Genomic DNA, 22,894 nt, shown 5'->3' with positions numbered 1-22,894 from the left:
CACCCCAAATTCCACCAGGATGGAAGCTCCTTTCTTCCAGACCTTGCCTTATGAATCTCTTCATCTGGCTATTAAATCATATCCTTTAACATCTTTTGGAATAAACCTGTAATCTGTTGAGTAAACTTGTTTTCTGAGTTCTGTGAGCTGCACTAGCAAATTAATCAAACCCAAGGAGGTGGTTGTGGGAACCTCTGATTTATAGCCAGTTGGCCAGGAGCACAGGTAACAATCTGAACTTGCGATTTGCATCTGAAACGAAGGACATTCTTCTGGAACTGAGCCCTTAACCTGTGGAATCTGATGCTGTTTCTGGATAGACAGTGTCAGAAATTAGTTGAATTGTAGAACACCCAACTGGTGTCTGAGAATCACTTGGTGGTATGAGGGGGGAGGGGGGAAACCCACATATTTGAATTGGTGATCAAAATCTTATTGTGGAAAGGAGTATGAGGTCTAAAAGTGAACAGTATTCAATGATAGACTAAGAAGGCTGGACTAGATCCTAAAGGAAATGAGTCAGATATTAACCAACAGAAACAGCACGTTTAGATTAGTCTGGCATGGGCAGGGAGAGTTGGTGGGAAGCAAAGAGCCTAGTTGGTTACTGAATTTTTTACTAAGAGCTTCAGAGTGTGTTTCCCCACTCCTCCTTAAAAGAGAAGTTTATAAGCAGCAAAAAAAATTGAACTTAAATCTCTGTACGGTAACCTCCATACAGCTATTTTCTAAACTAAATTCTATAAAAAATTAGGTAAGAGTGTTATGTGACTGTGTGTGGTCAGAGAAACTTTTCTAGAAGCTCTACAGACCTTTCATGAAACAACCTCCCTTGCACAACTCTGAGATCAACATGAAGCACAGAATCCTTGTTCTAATACCCCCAAATTATTTAAGGTGTCTGCATCTTTGTCCCTAGTGTCTAAAATGCTCTGCCTACTCATCTCAGCCTCCATTTCATTTCAAACAGTGGATTGTCCCTGCCATTATGCTGTTAATGGCTATCTTTTTTTGCTTTTTGTGGGTGGAGGGGGGGTTGCGGCTTCCAAATGATTATTTATTTTCTTTGTTTTAAATGAACCTATTTTTTAGTTTATTTTTTTTATTTTAATTGTTGTTCAAGTACAGTTTTCTGCCTTTACCCCCATCCCAGCCCACCCCCCACAGCCCTCCCCACTTCCCTCCCACTTCTATCCCCCCTTGTTATTGTTCATGTGTCCTTTATACTTATTCCTGCAGACCCTGCCCCTTTTCCCCTGAAATTCCCTGCCCTCTCCCCTCTTTTGAATATTTTTGTATTGTTGTTCAAGTACCATTGTCTCCATTCCCCCCCCACCTCTCCTTCCCACCCCAGCCATCCCCACTTCCCATCCTTGATCTTACCCCCCTTTGGTTTTGTCCATGTGTCTTTTACACATGTTCCTGAGAACCCTTCACCCTTTTCTCACCCATTATCCTGTTCCACCTCCCCTCTGGTTGTTAATGGCTGTCTTGGATCCCACTCTGAGTCCCTGACTCACTTCGGTAACACTTTTAAGCCCACTTTGGGCCATAAAGTCATCATTTGTTAAGTAATAACTTTCTAGCTCTAAAAAGTTTCAGAATGTGAATAATGCAGTGTATATATGATCCCAGTTGTTTGAAATATGTACATTTATTGGAATTCAGTCAAGAAGAGCCAAGAAAATATCAGAAAATGAAGCAATCCCACTCCAGAATCAGACCAACCTGGCTTCAATTTCAGCTCTGCCACTTACAGTGTAGACCTTAGGAAAGTTTATTTTTGCCTTTTTAAATATCATTATTATTTAAAAATTATTTTTAAATTGCAGTTTACATTCAACATCATTCTGTATTAGTTTCAGGTGTATAATATAGTGGTTAGACAATCATATATTTTACAAAGTGTTTCCCCTGATATTTCTAGTACCCAGGTGGGACCAAACATAGTTATTACAATATTATTGACTATTTCCTATGCTGTACTTTACATACCCATGGCTATTTTGTAACTACTAATGTACTTCTCAATACCTTCACCTTTTCACCCAGTCCCCCAAACTTCCTCCCCTCTGACAACCATCAGTCTGTTCTCATATCTATCAGTCAGGTTCTGTTCTGTTTGTTCATTTATATTGTTCTTTAGATTCCACATGTAAGTGAAATCATAGGGTATTTGTCTTTTCTCTCACTGACTTATTTCACTTACCATGATACCCTGAAAGTCCATCCATGCTGTTACAAATGGCCGAGTAATATTCCATTGTGTGTATGTACCACCACATTTCAGCCGCTTGTCTATTGGTGGACACTTAGGTTGCTTCCTTAGCTTGGCTATTATAAATAACACTAGAATGAATATTATTAGGGTGCATATATTCTTTTGAATTAGTGTTTCAGGATTCTTAGGCTATATTCCTAGAAATGCAATCAGTGGGTCATAAGGCAGTTCCATTTTTAATTTTTTGAGGAAATTCCATACTGCTTTCCACGGTGGCTGCCTCAATCGACATTCTCACCAACAGTGCACAAGGGTTCCCTTTTCTCCACATTCAGGCCAACTTGCCAACACTTGTCATTTGTTGATTTATTAATGATAGCCATTCTGACAGGTGTGAAGTGATATCTCATTGTGGCTTTATTTTGCATTTTTCTGATGATTAGTGACATTGAGCATTTTTTCTTATGTCTATTGGCCATCTGTTTGTCTTCTTTGGGAAAGTGTCTCTTTAGGTTCTTTGCCAATTTTTTAACTGGATTGTTTGTTTCTTTGGTGTCGAGGTGTATGAATTCTTCATAAATTTTGGATATTAACCCCTAATCAGCTATATCATTGGTGAATATGTTCCTCCATTCAGTGGGCTATCTTTTTGTTAATGGTTTTCTTTACTGTGCAAAAACTTTTTAGTTTGATATAGTCCCATTTGTTTATTTTTTTTTGGTTTCCTTTGCCTAAAATCAGAAAAAAAACTAAGAAAAACATCCAAGATTTCACTGCCTATGTTTTTTTCTAGGATTTTTATGGTATCAAGTCTTACATTTAAGTCTTTAACCCATTTTGAGTTTATTTTTGTATATGGTATAAAAAAAGTGATCTAGTTTTATTTTTTGCACACATATGTCCAATTTTACCAATATCATTTATTGAATATACTATCTTTACCCCATTGTATGTTCTTGACTCCTCTGTCTATATCAGACCTCAGTTTTCTCAGGGTGAAAATGGGGATCATATAAGCACCTTAAATGTAAGTTATGTCCAGACAGAGATAATGCAGACAGAATCTCCTGGTAGATAAACAAGCACAAAATAGGCACTCAGTGAATGGGAGAGATAATGATAACTGTCATCATCATAAACACATTTGCCACTCATGTACTTTATTAGATATATTTAATATAGAATCAATGACTTCTATTTCTATATTAGCGTGGCAAAGGTAGGTTTACAGTTGTGAAGACATGAAATACAGTTTGTTCTTATATTATTATTTATTAATTATTGTTATTTTCCATATGAACAACTGTAAACCTACTTTTTCTCCACACTGAATATCTAATAATGCCCATCATAGCCTGACACACATTATATGCTCAATAAATATTTGCTGAACAAAGCTGAAAGGCTAAATATAATGATTGTTTTATCACACAAATGTTACTTTTATGGTTAAGAATAAACTCTAAGACTTCCTAATAATGCTGACACTATCTGATGGTTCCCAGTATTTGATTATAAATATAGAAAAAAAAATTATTTGTTTATCTGTTTCTTCAAAACAATTTTGGATTTCATTTATTGAATGCTTTCTGTGGTGTCAGACACCATTCTAGTGCTTTGCATATATTAATTCATTTAATGCTCATAAGAACCATGAAGTTGTCTCCTTTTCAAATGAAGAATCTGAGACACAAAGATGTAAAGCCACTTGTTCAGGCTCACAGCTTGCAAAAGGAAGATTCAGGATTCAAATCAGGAAGTCTAGCTTCATATCTTGGACTTGAAACTACTATCACGTCTCTCCACACATTTTATTATTGTTTTCTTTCTTTGTTTTAGCATAGAAACTATGAAAGTTGGCAATATATGTCAGTTTTTAAAAAATGCATAAAAACAAATACATTTGGCAATATTGTGTACTTAGCAACTATATAATCACACTGGATAAATAATACTTTGCCCTCTTTACTACAAACACATAGTAAGATGACACTTGAGAAAGAAATTTGTGGCCCACAGAAGCCATATCAGATCCCAGCAAGGCATGGTTCTGAAGCAAGTCATGCTTTCTGGATTTAACTCTGGAACTCAAAATGTGGGTTTTCTCAGCTAACTTTAAGTTGCTGGTGTCTCTCCATAATGATACTTTTGGCTCTAGTTTATACAGTTAATCAGTGGATTCACTGAAAAGAACTAAACATGCTGAAAAATGAATAATATATAGCTTAATTAATCTTTTACTGAAGCAAAAATGTATACAGTAGATCCTTGATATTTTGAATGTGACTCTGAAGGTCCATCGCTTGCAACTGTTTTTACAATTCTTTTTCTGGCTTTAAATGTACAATTTTATTAGAGGGATAAGTAGCAGTAAACCCATAAGGGTTTACTAGTAAGAGTATCTACTGACCACCCAAACCTACTTTTTAGGAAAACCTTGTTCTCATAGTTAATTGCATAGTAACTCCATGCTTCTCTGTGAAATAATAACAATTGCTTTAAAAAGAAATGCAGGAAAGAGAACAGAAAGAGATTGGAAAAATAATTGCTCTTTGCCAGAAAGTAAACTTCCTATTGTGGGACTGGTGGTCAGAACAGCTATTATAGACTGGAATGTTATCCACTAATTTGGGGATCTTGGATGATCCAGGGATGGGGTGGCTGAGGAACACCAAGGGTCCACTCTCTCACAAAATACAAAGTATATAGCTCCCCTGGAGCTGTAACCCTCTTCCTGCTGATGTTGATGCAATTGCCATTTGTAGCGGAGGGAATCAGTCATCTTTGCCTTGGTTCTGATCCAGAGCTGCCTGTCTGATATTTTCCTGCTCTTCTTCTGCCTCTCTGCTGGTCTGTTTCCTAAACACACACACTGTAGAGAAGCCTCAACCTCCGTGTATAAATTCGAAGATGATGTAGGCTGAGTTGTCAGCCTACCATTGGCTGTTGGGTTTCTGTTTGCAATCCTGTAGACAGTGCAATCTATGGAACTGAGCAATTATGTCCTTCTCTCCTCTAGTTCTGCTGAAATTTCTGCTGTTGCTGTCCACAGCAAAATACTTTTTTCCTCACTGCTGAGACTGTGGGAGCAAATGTTTATGTAGATAATCCTGCCTTAAGGCAGAAGAGAACTCTTTGACATGATACCAAAGGAGCATCTCCTCTACTCCTCTTCTTTAACTTCTCTAGTCATTTCTGATGTCTCACTGTCTTCTTTCCCCCTCCTCAGAGGTGGATCTGTGTTTAAAATGGTCTAATAACTAACTGCTTTGTGTATCTACCATTTCAGGTCCACTTACATAGTTATTACAATGGCTCAGACTCCTTGCTGGTAAAAATGTGAGTCCATTAATCTATCTAATCAATAATCATTGAATTTTGGGGACTGAAGAAATCAAAACAGTATTCCTTGAGTCTGGAAAAGTAGTAGACTATCCTTGCATTCACTCATTGCTTATAACTCTGAATATACTTTCCAGATGCTTACAGTCTATTATATTAAATATGTTCTTTGTATGTGTGTATATACATTTATATTTATATACATGAGAATATAGAGTTGCAAACACAGTTGTCACCATAGTCATACATAGTATTTGTTGTTTGCTTATGGACATCATCTAGTAGACTGACTTAAGCTCCAACAAACATATCACATATTCTCAGCATCAGATTGGAGTCAATTTTGAGTACGTTAAAGTAGTACTATAGCCTTTCAAAGCATAATTTATGTTTGATATGTAAAAAAAATTAATTGATAAAAAGTTAACTTGTATTCTTTTTTAGCTACATTTATTGTATTTATTTATTTTGGCAATCTATTATTAAATAAAATATTGCTTCATTTATATAATCTTTGGAAAAAAGATAAAAGTAGATAACTTGCAATACCAATTTATCTTTCAAATATTGATCATAGGCAACATTGATTTAAAATTTTTTATAAATAAGTGGTTCTGACATTTAAACTATCCTGGTGTTTAGCAGGTAGGAATATATTCCAATATTTACCTTAAGTAATATCACATTTTTCTGGGAGGAAGTTGACCTTTTTTCCATTTTTATTGAAAACTATTATAGCAATTAGAATATTAAGTAATTATAAATTACATTATCATTGATGTTAATTGTAAAGTTTTCATCCTGAGCCTTAGGTTTATCAACATTGTCTCTCTAACTATTTCACATCACTCTCTTTGCTTTCTCATGACTTGTTTTTCACTTGACAAATTATTTTCTGGTGAATCTTTCCTCCTGTTATTTTGTGTTTCACTGAAACGCTCATATCCCTTACTTGACATGTTTGAGTAATCACAAGTAAGACCCTCAACCATTGGTTCCCCCACAACCACCACTACCATTCTCTCATCATTAAATCAGAGGCCAGAAAGGCAGATGCCAGAGGGAGGAATATAAAGTGATGAAGTTCAATAGGCTCTCATTTTATTTAGCATCAGTGGGGAGAAGAGCCCTCTTCCTTCTCAATGTAAGTGATGAATTAATTTCATGTTAACTTTACCCACCTTAATTAGCAAATGCACTGCTTCTCCATAATGGGTGCCCTGAACACAGATTTCAACACAATAAATTAAACACAGTTAGGCAAGATAGAAGTCAAATTCATCATTTGTAGTGTCACCTCTCTTATTGAATATACTTGACATTTAATGAAAATAAATTAGAAACTCCACTGACTTTCAGTGAGTGTTTATAAATCAGTATTTATAACATATTACTCATTAAAAAATTGTTAAAAACTCTACCCTCCCCCATGAAAAGTAAATCACCATTGATTTTAATAAATGTTTTTTGCTACTAGTATTTTTCTAAGATAGTCTACTAGTAGAGTATTAAGATAGTTATTTGAATACTTTGGAATAAATTATCTCAGTTATAAACCCAGCATTTTTTTCCACAAAAGCACTGTGAGAATTTAATGAACTCCCTTCCATGTGGCTTCAAGCTGCTAGTACACAGGCCCCACCAACACTTTTAGTCTTCTCCTCAGCTCTTCTACTGAAGACTTTGGCCTTCACAATGACAGGATGCTTTGGGAGCTTTCCCTGCCCCGGAACTTTGTAGTAGCCCAATCGCATCACATCAATGATGGGAGCAGTTCCAGTCTTGTTTTTGGCAGCATTTACCCATGTCTGCTCACTGACCAAGGTCCACAGTTTATCTGGGTTAATGGTGAGGCAGAAGCTCTGGATCCTCTTTAAGTGGTAATGCCTCATACCAACTTTCCCAAAGTAACCTGGGTGATATTTGTCCAAGTAGATCCTGTGATGATGCAAGCCACCAGCATTACTTCAGACTCCTGATGCTCCCTGTGCTTGCCGATGAGGCCATGGCTGTGGCTCATGAGGCCCCCAAGTTTCCAGGTCTTCCTCAGTTTAGATGGTATATTGGTGGCCAAGATGCAAGAGGAAAGCCTCAACAAAGTCTTGCATAAACCCAGCATTTTAAACTAAACAAGCCCCATATTTAGGACACAGATACCTTTTGTGGGGGGAGGGAAGAAGAGAAGAATGGGGCCTTCTTTATTTCATTTGACATGTAACTCCATTAGGTAAACCTGCGAAATAGACTCTAAATATGTAAAAATATTGATGAAGATGAAATGAAAGCCCTATGTGTAGAACAGATGAAAGAAGAAATGAATGTAGGGTACAGCCAAAAAGCAGCCTCTCTCAATTGCTTCTATGGCCCCTTGGAGCAGAGTTTAAAAGTAACTGAGGTCTACAATCATTTATTCAAAAAGATCTGTTCTATATATAGTATTTCTTATTAGTTAGATTATTCAGTTAACCAGAAGACCCTATTCTTTAACTGTATTTGACATCACTATATTAAGAATGCTAGGGAAATATTATTCATATTTGTTAATGGTGTTGAATGTGGTCAGGAGCCTCAGTGATAGAATACAGACTAGACTACCAAAGTGATTTGCCATAGAAAGATAGAGAACATTAGACAGAGCCACATTCTTTATTCCTAAATGAGTTTTAGCCTTAAATCTAGCAACAGCAGGCTGAGTCATATAAAAATCTAAGGGGTTCTTCTTGATGCTTTAACTTAAAAACTAGAGCAAAGACAAGATTGAGCATTTTTTTCTGGTGACCCCTTTTGGTCTCTGTCCTTGAGTTTCCCTTAGCATAAATCATACCTCTCCCTCCCTGAGAGTGAAAGGGAGAATGGGTCTAGTTAGTTCATTGCAATCTGGTCCCAGAGAATCGTGTTTATTCAATAACACAGGTGGCTATAAGTAGGACATTCTTTGTGATTAATAGCAACATAAATCTTGCTAAGAAGCAAACAAATGCTTCATTTATTTCATCTCATGAGGTCAGGCTTTACGGCCTTTCTCTCTTTATAAAACTTTAGTATTTACAAAACACATCTGTAGAACAATTAGAAGGTATCTGCCAATTACCTCCATATGGGTCCCTAATACTCACATGTAAAATAATCCCATCTCCCTGTGCACAGCCAGATATGAATCAAAGTGAATTCAGCAGACTCCATTCCAGGATTTGAAATTGGATCTTAGAGATGTTCATCTGTTTGTGTTAGTGCACAAACTCAAAGATGAGTGTACACTGGGACTGGGACTGGAGCTGGAGCTGGAGCTGGAGCTGCTGAGTGTGGCCATGTATGGGGAGAAAGTGGGCTGCAGAGGAAAGAAGAATGAAACTGACACAAGAGGAGACTGAATGGTGGGAGCAAGAGAGAAATGTTGAAATAATAACTGAAAACTCCCTGTTTCTAGACCCTTTCAAGGTCAGGTTCCACAGTCTTTCCCTTGAGTTTTGAGATGACACTTGTATCCTGACAATAAAATTTCCTTAGGCATAAGCAATTTGAATATTTGTTTTTGTAACAAAATTATTCCTGAAAGGGATACTATCATGACAAACACTTTCAAAAAGAAAGACAAAATTCTGGCAGCTATGACTTTATTCTATGGCCTTCCTTCTGTGCTGAGCATCACTGCCACCTCTCACCAGTGTTGTGCGGCACGAATTTCAAGGTGGCAGCTGTCTGTGCGTGTCTAGAAGGAGCTATCTCTTGCAATGGTCAACCCCATAAAAGCTGTATGTGGAGCCATGGCCAATAGTGAACTTCACACTGCAGCTGTCACAGAGTCAGTCAAAACTTAACATGAGTGACCAAAATCTATATAGTATTTTTCCTATAAAATGGTTTGGAGTGTTAGAAAAATGTTTTAAAGATAAATTAATTTGATCTTGTCAGAGGGTATAGAAAACATTTTCTTTCATTTATTTTATTTCAAATGGGAAAAAAATTACCTAAACATTTGCCTCTTGTTTGGGGGAAAAAAGGAGAGAGAACAAAGTTGGAGAAATCACATTTTGAAGCTAAAATGAAGAAATTATTGTACATTTTCTAATGTTAATATAAATAGTGTATATAAAAGATACCCTTCAGCTACAAGAAAAAAAGAAAACAAGGAGAAATATACAAGCAGTCATTGTTTTGAGATAGTTTAAATATTGCCTTCTTAGTGAAGCCATCCTTGCCTCTGCTGTCTCAGACAGAGTCCTATTTCCTTTTGGGCTCCTTGGCATTTTGGGCCACCATAATGATTGGTTTGCTTGTCTCTCTCCCCAACTAAACAGTGAGCATCTTTGGGGGGAAAGTGGGGCCATTAAGCAAGAGAGATAGTAGAGTAGAAAAGGTAGATTCATTGGAGTAGGGAGTGGGAAAGTTTATCTCATAGTTTAATTTAGATTGAACCTGAGTTGCCTTTGAGACTTGCAGATGAATATATCCAGTTGATTGTATGTATCATTAAAGCAGGATAATGCTCTAATCTGCACTTAGAGCTCTAGAAATAATCAGGATAGTTAAAACTGTAATAATCTATAATGTACTGGGAGAACACATCAAGTAGAAAGGGGGAAAAAAAAGCCAAAGGCAGAATCCCAGTGAATACATATCAAGGATAGACCATATAGTCTAAGGCTGTCTAACATACTTCAAATTTTAACAGAGTAAATAGAGACACTATCCAAAGGGAGGCAGCATTCCATGTGGTTAAAGGCAGGGACTCTGTAGCCAGCTTGCTGGATTGAAATCCCAGCTGTACCTCTTACTAACTGTGTGACCTTGGGAGGGTTATTAATCTCTCTGTGCCTCAGACAGACCTCCGTAGCCAAGTGGGGATAACAGTAATACCTACATCATAAGGTTATTAGAAGAATTGCATAAATGAGATAATACTTAAAACAATGTCTAGCAATGTCTAGCATATAGGAAGCTCTGTATGTTTCTAAGATCAATTTTTATATAAGAAACAGAATTGTTCAGTTGCCTTAAGTTGGCTTAAAATTACTAAAATATATATAAACATAAACTAGATATAAATTATCTATACTTACAGCACTAATACAACCAAGAAACCAAAGCATGCTTATCAGATAGATATAAAAAGATTTTTAAACAAATTAAATTCATACTTACAATATTAACTTAATTCAGTAGCTTATGTGATTTTGTCAAACTACATAACCATTCTCAACATGAAGTGTGGTACTGACTACAGGTTGTTTTGAGTTTGGCATATACTTTTACTTCCATGTGCCTGGTAATGACTCAGTCCTCCTGCTACCTTCCCATTTTTGTATAGTGCCCCCCAAGACCATGTCTAACCTGAGAACATGTCCTCCCCTGGTCTTTGCTCCTCAGTCCAAGACATTTAAAACAATAACACTGGTGCCAAAGTATTCAGATATACCAAGTTAAAAGGCACTGAAATTTCATGGTACTACTTGGTTATATGACTCATCCAGATGATCTAACATCATTATTCAAAATAATCATAAAAATGAAAACACCAGTTTAATAATTTTATGAAGAACTCACAGGCCTGTGTAATATATCAACTTGCCACAGTCTAAGAAATAAAGTTGTAAGGAGTTGCTTTGAAAGATGTAGGTACTAACTAAAAGGGGTATAGTGTTACAAACTTAAGAAAGAAAAAACTTGAACATATTCAATCTTTGAGGGGAAGGATCTAGGAAGGAGGGAGAAGTTAAAGATAAAGTGAGGGAATGATTGAGTGAGTAGGATCTTAAAAGAAACAGGAGGACAGTTTGGGAATCAAGAGCAGAAGAGGAAGGATTAGAATAGAATAGGAGAAAGCTAAATCCAATGCAAGTTTGTAAATTTGGCTCAGAGATAATGCACATCTCCCCTCCTCCTCCCCCTGAAAATTGGGCTCTTGCTATGTAAAGAACACAGCCAGTAAAATTTCTCTTGACAGCATCTGGTGAGGTTTTTATTCTATAGTTTGCATCACAAACATTGAGAATAAATTTGTGGGTTAAATCCTCAAAGAAAAATTTTCAGCATTAGTAGATGAGTTGATCAAGATGAATGGGGAGCAGACTGGAGTGTCAATATCCAGAGAGTTTGGGAACTGAGATTAGTACTTCTAGATGTTTTTGCTAATGCTAATGACAAGTATGTTTGTTTCAGCATCCTAAAAAGACATCTGTCAGGGAGCCTGGATTAAATTTCTAAGCACACAGGAATTGCATTATTTTCCCCTTAATATAAAAGGTTCTGGGAATTAATCATTTTCCTTCAGAATGAAACCTGATGGTTCAGAGCAAGCCTGGGCAGCTAACTTAACATAGTTTTAGTTCCTGTGTAGGTGGGATAAAAAACTTCCTGAAACCCTTGTTTGTACTGAAGCTTGGTGCCAAACAGGTATTCAGACTCCCAGAGGCAATGAATCATAAACATTCACATGGCATTTTCTTTGTCAGTATTTTCAGCTATCCAATTAAAGTGGCAGTGGATCCAGAATACACTGGAAGATCACTCTCTGTTATGTGAGAATGACCAGGTGATTTGTCTGTATGTGAGCAGCTTATTTCTGCATAGCAGAGGGTGGTCATGACTTCCACATTCAACATAGGAAATAAGTTCACATATTTGCTGAAAAGTGACACCTAACAAGTTGAGTTCCTTATAAAGCACAGAGCTTGGTTGGATTCTAGCTCTGTGTTCATGTGTAGGTCCATAGGTCTCCATGTGCTCAATCAGAGTTCATAGAGAAATAGAAACCATCCTATGTAGTTTAAGAAGGAGATGTAATTCAGGGAATGAAGTGTTTGTAGTACCACTGAAAAATTAGTAGTCAAGAACATACCACCATACTTCGCAATCTAGAGAAAAGAGACAAAGGATTAGAAAGTAGTCGCTATGTCCTCCACCACCACAGAACTGCCTCTCAGTATGCAATTCTGGATGATCTGTTGACAGCAGGAAGACAGGAAAAAGGTAACTTCTTCCATAGTAAAATCTTCCAAATCCAGAAGAAAGTCATGTAACAGTGGGAACTTAATTTGCTTTGTAAATTGTATCTGAAAGGGAGTCTAGAAAAATGTGGTTTTAGTGTTGCAGGCTCTAGAGTAAGGAAATTCCACAGAAAGAAGTAGGAATAGATGCTGACGGCTAAGTGACCATACCCCTTACATTGTCATAAAAATAGCCACCCTTTATTGCACATTCACTATTTTCTGGGTACTCTACCTATTTTCACTCATTTAATGCCCATAGCAACTCTATGAGGTACATGATATTTTTATACCCAATTTACAGATGAGGAAACTGAAGCACTGAGAACTTAAGCTAGCCTGTCCAAGGCTGTAACCTTGTAAGTGGAAAATTCAGGGTTCAAACCAAGTAATCTAGCTCCATAGATACCTACCCCTCCACAGAATCACCATTTATGTAATAGAGGACATTATGTGTTTCATATAACATCTAACATTTTTTCTACTGTTTTATAGACTTAAAAGCACAAAACAATTTACAAAAAAAAAATATATCACCAAGCAGGTAGGAGATCTTCATGGCCTGGCATTTCAGGAAAAGTTTTTCAAAGGAGGTAGAGCATAAACTGAAATAAATGTGCAGGGTAAATAAGAGTGTATCAGCTAGGCTCATAGAGGGAGGGCCTTCTACAAGTAACATCATTGAGTAAGACCCAGGTACTCACGAGTGAAATGAGTTCTGGACAGCAAAAAGAGCCTCAAGTTTGAGGCTGAGACTGTAAAGGGTAAGGCTGAACAACTTTTACAGGAACAAGCTCATGACATACAGTGGTGTTTGAATCTTAAGCTCTGAAAATTGTCTCTAAACTTTTTCTATCATTGAATAACCTTTAGGCATGCTCCTTAGTTTTATGTTTATTTATACTATGTTGGGTCTACCAATTAGTAGCTATGTGACTAGGGCAAACTATCTATAAAATAGAAATAATAATAATTTCTATGACTATATTACAGGATTATTGTGAGAATTAAATGAGTTAATATGTAAACAATACTTAGATAAAAGTACTTGGCATATAAAAGTGATTAGCATGTGCTAGTTATTATTACTTTTGTTATTTTATTAAGTTAATAATCACTTGCTATAAACTAAATGTTTGTGTCCCCCAAAATTCATTACCAAATTAATAATTAGTTATTATAAACTAATAGTTTGTGTTCCCCCAAATTAATATGTAAAGCCCAATCCCCAATGTGATAGTATTTGGAGTAGGGCCCTTTGGGGGGTGATTAGGGCATGAGGTGGAGCTCCAAAGGGAGCTCCCTCACCCCTTTCATCATTTAAGAATGCAATGAAAAAGTACACAGATACTTGCCTATGAACCAGAAACTGAACCTGCCAGCACCTTGATCTTGGACTTACTATTCCCAAGAGCTGTGAGGAATAAATTTCAGGTGTTAACTAATAAGTCACCCAGTTTATAGTATTCTGTTATAGCAGCCTGAATGAACTAAGACATGCTAAAATCACTATATTACAAAGTATTAAACCAAGAGCCTTCACACTGGCATTATTAACAATAGCTCAAAGTCCACTAAAACTTCTCATTTGAAAGACTTTGAACAGAATAAAAACTATGTCCCCATGATTATCAGTGTGTAGAGAGCTCACATACAAATCATTTTGAACAGCAAGACACATTAACAATGAAAAATTTTACAAACTCTTATTTTCAGAATCGTTTCTTCATGGCACAGTGTTTGCAAAATGCAGTTACTTCCTCAGTCATCGCTAAAATATAACATTTGTTTATGAGTGATAGAAAATGTGAATTTATTTTTACCATTTTAATAAAATTTTCATTGAAGTAAAACATAAAAGCAGCAAAGTTCACAAATCAGAAGTGTATAGCCTGTGTTGTTACATGCTAAATTCACCCATGTAATCACCACTTAGACTAAAAGATAGCACCTCTTTTTGCCTCTCCCAGTTATTACCCCTTGCCTCTTTCTCATAGGTAACCACTATCCCAACTCCTAATACCTTTCATTAGTTTTTGCCTGGCTTGCACGGTAAATAAGTCAAATCATATAGTATGCATTCTTTTGTATCAGCCTTCTTATACTCTGCTGATGTTCGTGAGGTTCGTCCATGTTGTTGGGTACAGCTGTAGTTCATTGCTTCATTGCTATATAATATCCATTGTGTGAAACACAATAATTCACTTACCTATTTTAGTGTTAGTGATCATTTAGGTAATTTCCGGTATTTGACTATTATTGATAATGCTTCTATGAATATTTTTGTATTTGTCCTTTCAAGCAAAGATATATATAATTAGGCATGAAATGGCTGGAATACAGGGTACGATTAGTTTAGTTTTAGAAGATATTGCTAAACAGATTTCCAAAGTGAAAGTGAATTTACAACTTCATATGAGTTCTTCAACACTTGATATCATCAGCTTCTTCATTTTAACTATATATTCCAGTGTGTATATGTGTGTAATTGTGAGAGAGAATTATAGAATTGATATTTTATTTCTTAGTTGCAAAGATGCAGTCTACAAAACTAAATTAGCTTGGGACATCAATTAATTCCATTAATTTACCTTAGCTACCAGAAATCTTACTCAACCTAACTTCTTTGATTATAAAAAATATCCGATCTGCTTCAATTTTTCCTTATTATTTGCTTCTGCTTTTATTTTACTATGCTAACACTCAATATCCAATTGAGAAAAAGACAGTTTTGAATGAAATCACAATTGCTTTACCCAATTGTATATAAAATTTTAACATTTCATAAATTGCTTTGGCCCTAGCATTTAAGGGTGGTCATTCTTCACAAAAGGCTATTCATTTAAGGAAGAATTAGCCAAGGAGAAAAATTTATAGACCCAGCTTTCTTTTCTTTTTGTTATGTTGGGCCACATTTTATTTTGTTGTTTGTTTTGTTTTCTGTTTTATGCCTTTTGTTGCCTCTGGTTTTTATTTCTCTGTTTACTTTCTCCTGCCTTTCTATTACTTGAACATCTTTTTAAATTCCATTTTGATTTATCTTAGTGCTTTTGAAGGTGTTGCTTTGAAGCTTTTAGTTGTTTGTTCTAGGCATTCTTGTCTTGACTGTCTCTTTTCTCATATGGTTTGATATCTTCCTGGTTTTTGGTAAGACAATTGATTTTTGACTGAAACCTGGGTATTGAGGATATTATATGACCTTGAGTTCTATTTATATCTTGTGTTTCAGGAAGCCTCCTCTGACCCTGCTCTGATAGCTGAGGGGACCTCATTACTTCCAGGACAGGGTAGTGTCAAGGATCTTCACATGTGCCTCCAGAAGATAAGGGTGGGTTAGGGATTCCTTGTTGCTACTGGGTGGGAATGGGAGCTCAGAACCCCTACAAGGGTGCTCTGTTATCATCACAACAGAGAGATAAGGCACCTCATTAGTGCCTGGTAGAGGTGAAAGTTCAGTCTCCCCACATAGTCTCCACTGACACCATGGTCACCACCTAACCACCCGATGAGGATGAAAAGCCTGGCTCCCCACTCAGCCTTTATTGAAGATGGTAGTGATGGGGCTGCAGGTTACTTTTGTGGTACTTGGCTGGAGTAAAGCGGTTATTGTCTAAAAGTTTTGCTTTGCTAGACTGCTCATTTCCAGGTCTTTGGCTAGCTAGCATAGGCTTTGGAGAATTTCTGTTTGTTTGTTTGTTTGTTTGTTTTTGCTAGCTCTTGTTGGCATTCCTGGGATGCCGCCTTCTCCAGAACCCAGTCTGGAATATACAAGGCAGTATGAGAACCTGGGGGATTCAACACTGTGGTGGAATAGGGAAAACTACATCTACTACATCTTCTTGGGGAAACCTTATTTTGGTTTAAATTGCATTTCCCTAAAGACTAATGAGGCTGAGGCTGAACTCTTCATATGTTTATTGGCTATTTAAATATCCTTGATAGTTTCTATTGAGTTATCTTTTTCCTTATTAATTTGTAGGAGTACTTTATTTATCTCTGTCTTCATAGATAAGGATGCTCCTTCTTCCACGTAGGGGAGGGTCCTTCTCACATGAGGATTTCAAGGCCTGCTTCAGGGGAATGTAAAGAGTCCTTCTTGTTCCTGCCATTTCCTGAACACTGTTATTTGCTATGTGGCATATTTCTGGTAACAATTTATCCACAGAAAGGATAAGCAAAATCAGAATGCTTATCAAAAATTAAAACACATAATTTATTGTTATGGAGAAGCACCACGCAAGTACTTTGAACAAAGTAACCTCTGTGCAGACCAAAAGACTCTTATGGCCACTTTTCAGCTTTTTGCAAAATACAGTATATTTTACAATTCAGATCCTGTTGACTAGGCCCACAAAAACCAATAGGTCATACTCTCACCTTTGTGCTTTGTGAAACACCCTTTCTCTCCTCAGGTTTTCTACAATCCTTAAACAGAGGAGAGATGCACTAACAGAGGAATGAGTGAAAGCATCAGTATCAATAAACCTATTCAATATAGCAAGGTTTGATTTCTGACTTTTAAAAGAAACATAATATAAATAGAATTCTGCCATTTTTCTCCTGACATGTGCACTATCTTGTGCACTCCCTGAGCTGTGCTTACCCCCCCAGCACTTTGGAGTTAACTGCTACAAACTGGGTAAGTTTTAAAGGGTTTGAGCAGGAGTCATGTATTGAAAGTTCACCCTGATAGCAATGAAAAGGATGGATGAGAATAAAGAAAGGAAGTTACTGTCATGGTCCAAGGTGAGAGACAATGCAGCTAGAGAACTACTTAAGAGGTAGGCTTTTTAAAAAATTGATTATGTTATTACAGTTGTCCCAGTTTTTCTCCTTTTGACTCCCTCCACCCAGCAAGCCCCACTCCCTCTGGCGATCCGCCATCCTATGTCCATGTCCATGGTCATACACGCATATAATTTCTTTGGGAACTCCATTTAGTGTACTTGCTCTTAATATCCCCCTGCCTAATCTGTAACTACCAATTTGTACTTCTTAATCCCTTTACCTTTTCCCCCACTCCCCCAGATTCCCCTCCCCACTGGACACCACCCAAATTATCTCCGTATCTGATTCTGTTCCTGTTCTGCTTGTTTGCTTTTTAGATTCAATTGCTGATAGTTATGTATTTATTGCCATTTTAATATTCATAGTTTTTATCTTTTTTAAAAATAATTCCCTTTAATATTTCATATAATGATGGCTTGGTGATGGTGAGCTCCTTTAGATTTTTCTTGTCTGGGAAGTTCTTTATCTGCCCTTTGATTCTCAGTCACAGCTCTGCTGGGTAAAGCAATTTTGGCTGTAGGTCCCTGCTTTTCATGACTTTGAATATTTCTTGCCAATCACTTCTAGCCTGCAAAGTTTCTTTTGACAAACCAGCTGACAGCCTTATGGGCATTTCCTTGTAGGTAACTAATTTCTTTTTCTCGTTACTTTTAAGATTCTCTATTTTTAACCTTTGGCATTTTAATTATGATGTGTCTTAGTGTGGTACTCTACATGTGATCCATCTTGTTTGCAATTCTCTGTGCTTCCTAGACATGTATGTCTATTTCCTTCACCAAATTAGGAAGTGTTATTTTATTATGGTTTCCAATAGATTTTCAATCTCTTGTTCTTTCTCTTCTCCTTCTGGTACACCTATGATGCAAATGTTGGAATGTTTAAAGTTGCCCCAGAGGCTCCTTACACTATCCTCAATTTTTTGGATTCTTTTTTCTTCTTGCTAAACTCATTGAATGTCTTTTCCTACCTTATGTTCTAAATCATTGATTTGATTCTTGGCTTCATGCACTTTGCTCTTGATTCCCTGTAAATTGTTCTTTGTTTTAGTTAGTATATCCTTTATTTCTGCCTGGGCCTTTTTTATGCTGTTAAAGTACCCACTGAGTTCCTTGAGCATCCTTATAACCAGTGTTTTGAACTCTGTGTCTGTTATATTGTTTATCTTCATTTTGTTTACTTCTTTTTCTGGTGGGGGTGGGGGGGCTCGACCCACAGGGCCCCCCCAGCTGCCATGGATGAGAATAAGTTTACCAAGACATGATCTGCTTGGGGAGGAAAGGTGGTCGATCTCTCAAAGGAGAAGGGCCAAGAGCCTTTTCCTCAATGGGCTTTTATTGGGTTCATTTTGCACAGGAATACAGGTAAAGCTCACTAATCATTGTTAGGTAGTAAGGATCAAACAATAAGTAACATACAAATAACTCTGGGGGCTTATTCTGAGTTAGGGTCTGTTAGCTAAAGGGCTACAAAACTTTTGGAAACAAACTCATTTCCTGTTCAGACCCTTATCATTTAATTGAGAGCATTCTTAGCAAAGCAGGTTTCACAGGAGTTTCTGTATTCTTTCTTAGGCCTGATCATCCTGAGAAACCTGCCCTTTCCAGCACAGGGCTGCACCACCCTCTGTCATTGTTTCAGGCTTAAGTCAGGAAGGGGAAGTAAGGCAGCCAAGAGAGTAGGAGACTTCTCACAGACAGAATGAGGACTCAGGCTTTGTCAAAGCCAAGGGGCAAGGGTCCATCACCCCCTTTCTCCATGGCCCCCCAAGTCCTTCCCTGGGGCCTCCCCATGATCATGCCTATATTGGGTCATTTCCCCCTTGGGGAATCTTACCTGTCATTGGCTAACTGATCAAGCATTGGGGGCCAGGCAGGGTGAAGAAAAAGGAGCAGAAGTGGTGCCCCAGCCAGGGAGATAAGCTTTGTCTCCTTAGTGGCTTCTGGTCAGGTCACTCACTCAGCCTTAGCCATGGGGGGTTGCAGCTCCTGAAACCAGTCAGGGCAGTTCCCAACACTGGAGTTCTGTCCTATTCTTTCATTTGGGCCATATTTCTTTGTTTCTTCATTTTTTTCTCTTCATGAACTCCTCCCCATGTTTGTTTCTATGTATTCGGTAGAGCTGCTTTGACTCTGTGTCTTGGTAATGTGACCTAATGTAGTAGGTGTCCTGTAGGGTCCTGTGACACAGCCTTCCCTATCTCTCAAGCTGTGTACTTGAGGTGCTTCCTCTATGTGGGTTGAGCACTCCCTTCTCTTGTAGTTGAGTCTTAATTGCTGTCAGCAACTCAATGGGAGGGATTTACCCAGTCAAGACAACTGGTAGAATTGGCTGTGTCCCCTGGCCAACAGCTTCTTCCCTCTGTGGCTTGTGAAGGTGACTGAGTGTTGTTCCAATGTGGCATATAACTGTCCTCTGGGTGTGCAGGCTCTGGAGTTTACTGGGTGGTGCAGATCAAGGTCAGCATCCACTTGTGTTCTATCTGGGGCCCTTTGGTGTAAGCTATAAAACGATCTGCAGATTATTGCTGCTAATGCCCATCCTGGGGCCACTCAGTGAGAGGTATGGGGGCTGGACTCAACTTTTGCTTTTTTGAGCAGATTTAGGAAGGTCTGAACCCTGTGCCTAGCCCAGCCCTTCCTGTGGAAAAGCAATTGTTACCAGGGTAGGAGGGTTGCTTGGGTGGGCCTGTAAGTTGGATGGTGCAGACCCTTAGCTAATCATCAGGGCAGTGCTTACCATGTGAGCCAGGTTGATGGAGATTCAGATATGGTGCTGCCACTCTGTGACCCTGTGTAAGGGAGGGCTCAACAAAGGTATAATGGCTACTGTTTGACTTTCTGTCTGAGAGGATGCAGACACTTCAGTTCCTCTGGTATGCCACTGGTGCCCTTTAAGGTACTACCCTGGTGCTGGAGCCTAGAGGGAGTAAGTCCATGTGCAAGGCCCTCCAAGAGGAGACACCTGAGAATTCTGTAGTTTCTTCCACCAACCCAACACCCACTGTTTTTTACAGCCAGAAGCTATGGGGACTTATCTTCCTGGCAATGGAACCCTGGGCTGAGTGGTCTGGTGTGGGGCTAGGATCCCTCATTCCCAAGATATCCTTCCATCTTATATCCACTATATGTGGGTTTGGGACCAGCAGTTTTGTGTCTCTGCATTTCTGCCCCTCTGTCCCTCCTACCTGTCTATATGAATGTGGTTTCTTTAATTCCTTAGTTATCAGACTTCCATACTGCTCAATTTTCTGATAGTTCTGAGTGATGGTTGTTCTGTATTTTAGTTGTAATTTTGCTGTGGTCGTATGAGGAGGTGAGGCGCATTTACCTATGCCTTCATCTTGACTGAAGGAGGTAGGTTTCACAGGACTTCGTAATTAGGATATGATGCACAGGCATTTGAATGGCTAGAGAACCTCTGAGGAGAGAAAACTTAGAATTCTTTCTCTCTTTGTATAGAACACAACCATCCAATCTGACTATATCTGCTTTTGCTTTGGATCAGGGAGAAGTTGGGACCAAATTCAAATTATTTCAGAGCTTTTCTGCCTAATACATTTAGGATAACACAGTCAACCAGCTGGACTGTCCCAGACAAGTACATCCCAGGTAGGCAATAATGCCAGTGACCACATGTGATAAATCCCAGAGAGAAGCCTGTTTTCAAATATAACAACTAGAAAAATAAGTATTGGCTATGTTGCACATCATATCATCTCCAAGCATCCTAATCAGTAAATTATAGCATTAATATGGACAGTAATGTGGGTTTTTGTAAATATTGTAATGGTAGTTGGGTGGGGTTAAAGAGCAGGAATATATAATTTGTCATGGCATATGTTTAAATGCCCTGGAAAACATAGACCCTTTGGAATCTGAGGGAACCTCTTTTTCTCAAAGGGGTTGAGGGGAGAGAATTGGTATCACCACTAACCCTTCTTCATTAACTACTCAGTGCCCCTCTTTTCACTCCCTCTTCCTTCTCCCTCTGGGGCCCTGAATATGGAGCTGGGAGCAGACGGGGTGGAGCAAAGGGGGACAGACATGGAAGTGTAGAAGAAAAAAGGAAGATTTTTGTAGGACAGCATCACTGGAAAAATAAGAGAAGATGGGAAAACTGTAAATCTAGAAGACTACATCAAGAACCAGTTCAGTTCAGCTATACCTTTTTAGAGACCTACTGTGTGTCCAACATTACAATGCAGAAGAAATATTAAGACCAGTGGGTAGACATTATAGGAAAGTAGATTTCAACTCAAAGAAGACTTCTTTCATCTGTAGAATTGTTCAAAAACAAAAGGAACTGTCCTGTATTATAGTGAGGGCCCCATAACTTAAATATGAAAACAGGATTGTTTTAGAGAAGACCAGTATGTTGGATGCAAGTTAGCTAGTTAACCATTTCAAATAGAAGATTCTCTGACCATAGCTTTTGTTTAAAACAGAGCGGCTATCAATAACCCTGGTCTTCCATGGTTAAGAAGTTGAGGTTACAGATACGACCTTCACCTTTTCTCCTACTCTTCTCTGCCCATATCATCAACCAAGAAAACAAAACAAAGGTGGAGGAGGTACAGAGTGTTCCAGAGAGGGGAGAAGCTTCCCAGAGGTGAGCTAGCTGGAGTCCTCAAAAGAGGGTTGTGAAGAGTCAGAGGACCAAAGAAGAAGAAATGAGGGATCTCTTTGAGGTCCCCTGACTCATTGCTTAATCAGTTATGTTGATATATTTGAGAATGCCCTTATATAAAACATATAGAGCTTAACAGGCACTGAATTTGGTTTCTAGAATTTTTCTATAAACAAGATTATTAAGTGGTCTTCTTAGTAAACTAAATTGCTGCACTCTTGTCTCCTGGAATAATAATAGCAAACATTTATTGAGAACTCATCAAATACTAGATGCCATTTAAAGTGCTTTACATGGGTTAATGGACATAATCTTTATAACAACACTATGAGATCATGCTAAGGACTGAATTGTGTCCCTCCTCCGAAATTCATGTTTTAAAGCCCTAACCTATAATGTGGTAGTATTTGGAGGTAAGGGCTTAGTTTTAGAGGAGGTTATGTAGGTGAGGCCCTCATTATGGAATTAGTGACTTTAGGAAGTGAGAAGACAAGGAACTCTCTTTCCCTACACATACACACACCAAGGGAAAATCATATGAGCACACAACGAGAAGGTGACTATCTGCAAGCTAGAAAGAAAGATCTTATCAGAACCTGACCATGCCGGCACCCTGATCTTGAACTTCTAGTCTTCAGATCTATGAGAAAATAATTTTCTGTTGGTTATGCCACCCAGTCCATCCTATTTTATATGGCAGCCCAAGCCGACTAACACAGGTCAGTATAATTATTATTTTCTTTTTACATGAGGAAACTGAGAATTGGGGATGCTAAGTATCCTGCCCCAGACAGCACACTGGTGACTGGAAGAAGTGGGATTCAAATCCAAGCAGCCTGTGTTTGCATCCAGAGCCTTTGCTCTTTACCACAGCAATGTACTACCAACCTGTGATATCTTGATATGTGTACTTACTGCCATTACTGTGTTT

General features: G+C 38.0%; 1 protein-coding gene and 1 pseudogene across 15 annotated transcripts in view; one reads left to right on the top strand and one right to left on the bottom strand.

Moving 5' to 3' along the window:
- Nucleotides 1–22,894, top strand: part of DLG2 (discs large MAGUK scaffold protein 2) — a 1,902,487-nt gene that overhangs the window by 1,620,059 nt on the left and 259,534 nt on the right. The window lies entirely within an intron of this gene.
- Nucleotides 7,180–7,682, bottom strand: LOC123805300 (annotated as a pseudogene).

This window comes from Phyllostomus hastatus, unplaced genomic scaffold (genome assembly GCF_019186645.2).
Source record: "Phyllostomus hastatus isolate PE091 unplaced genomic scaffold, TTU_PhHast_1.1 phas_scaffold_317, whole genome shotgun sequence".
NCBI classification, from domain to species: Eukaryota; Metazoa; Chordata; class Mammalia; order Chiroptera; family Phyllostomidae; genus Phyllostomus; species Phyllostomus hastatus.
This window is presented reverse-complemented; position numbering and strand designations above follow the sequence as displayed.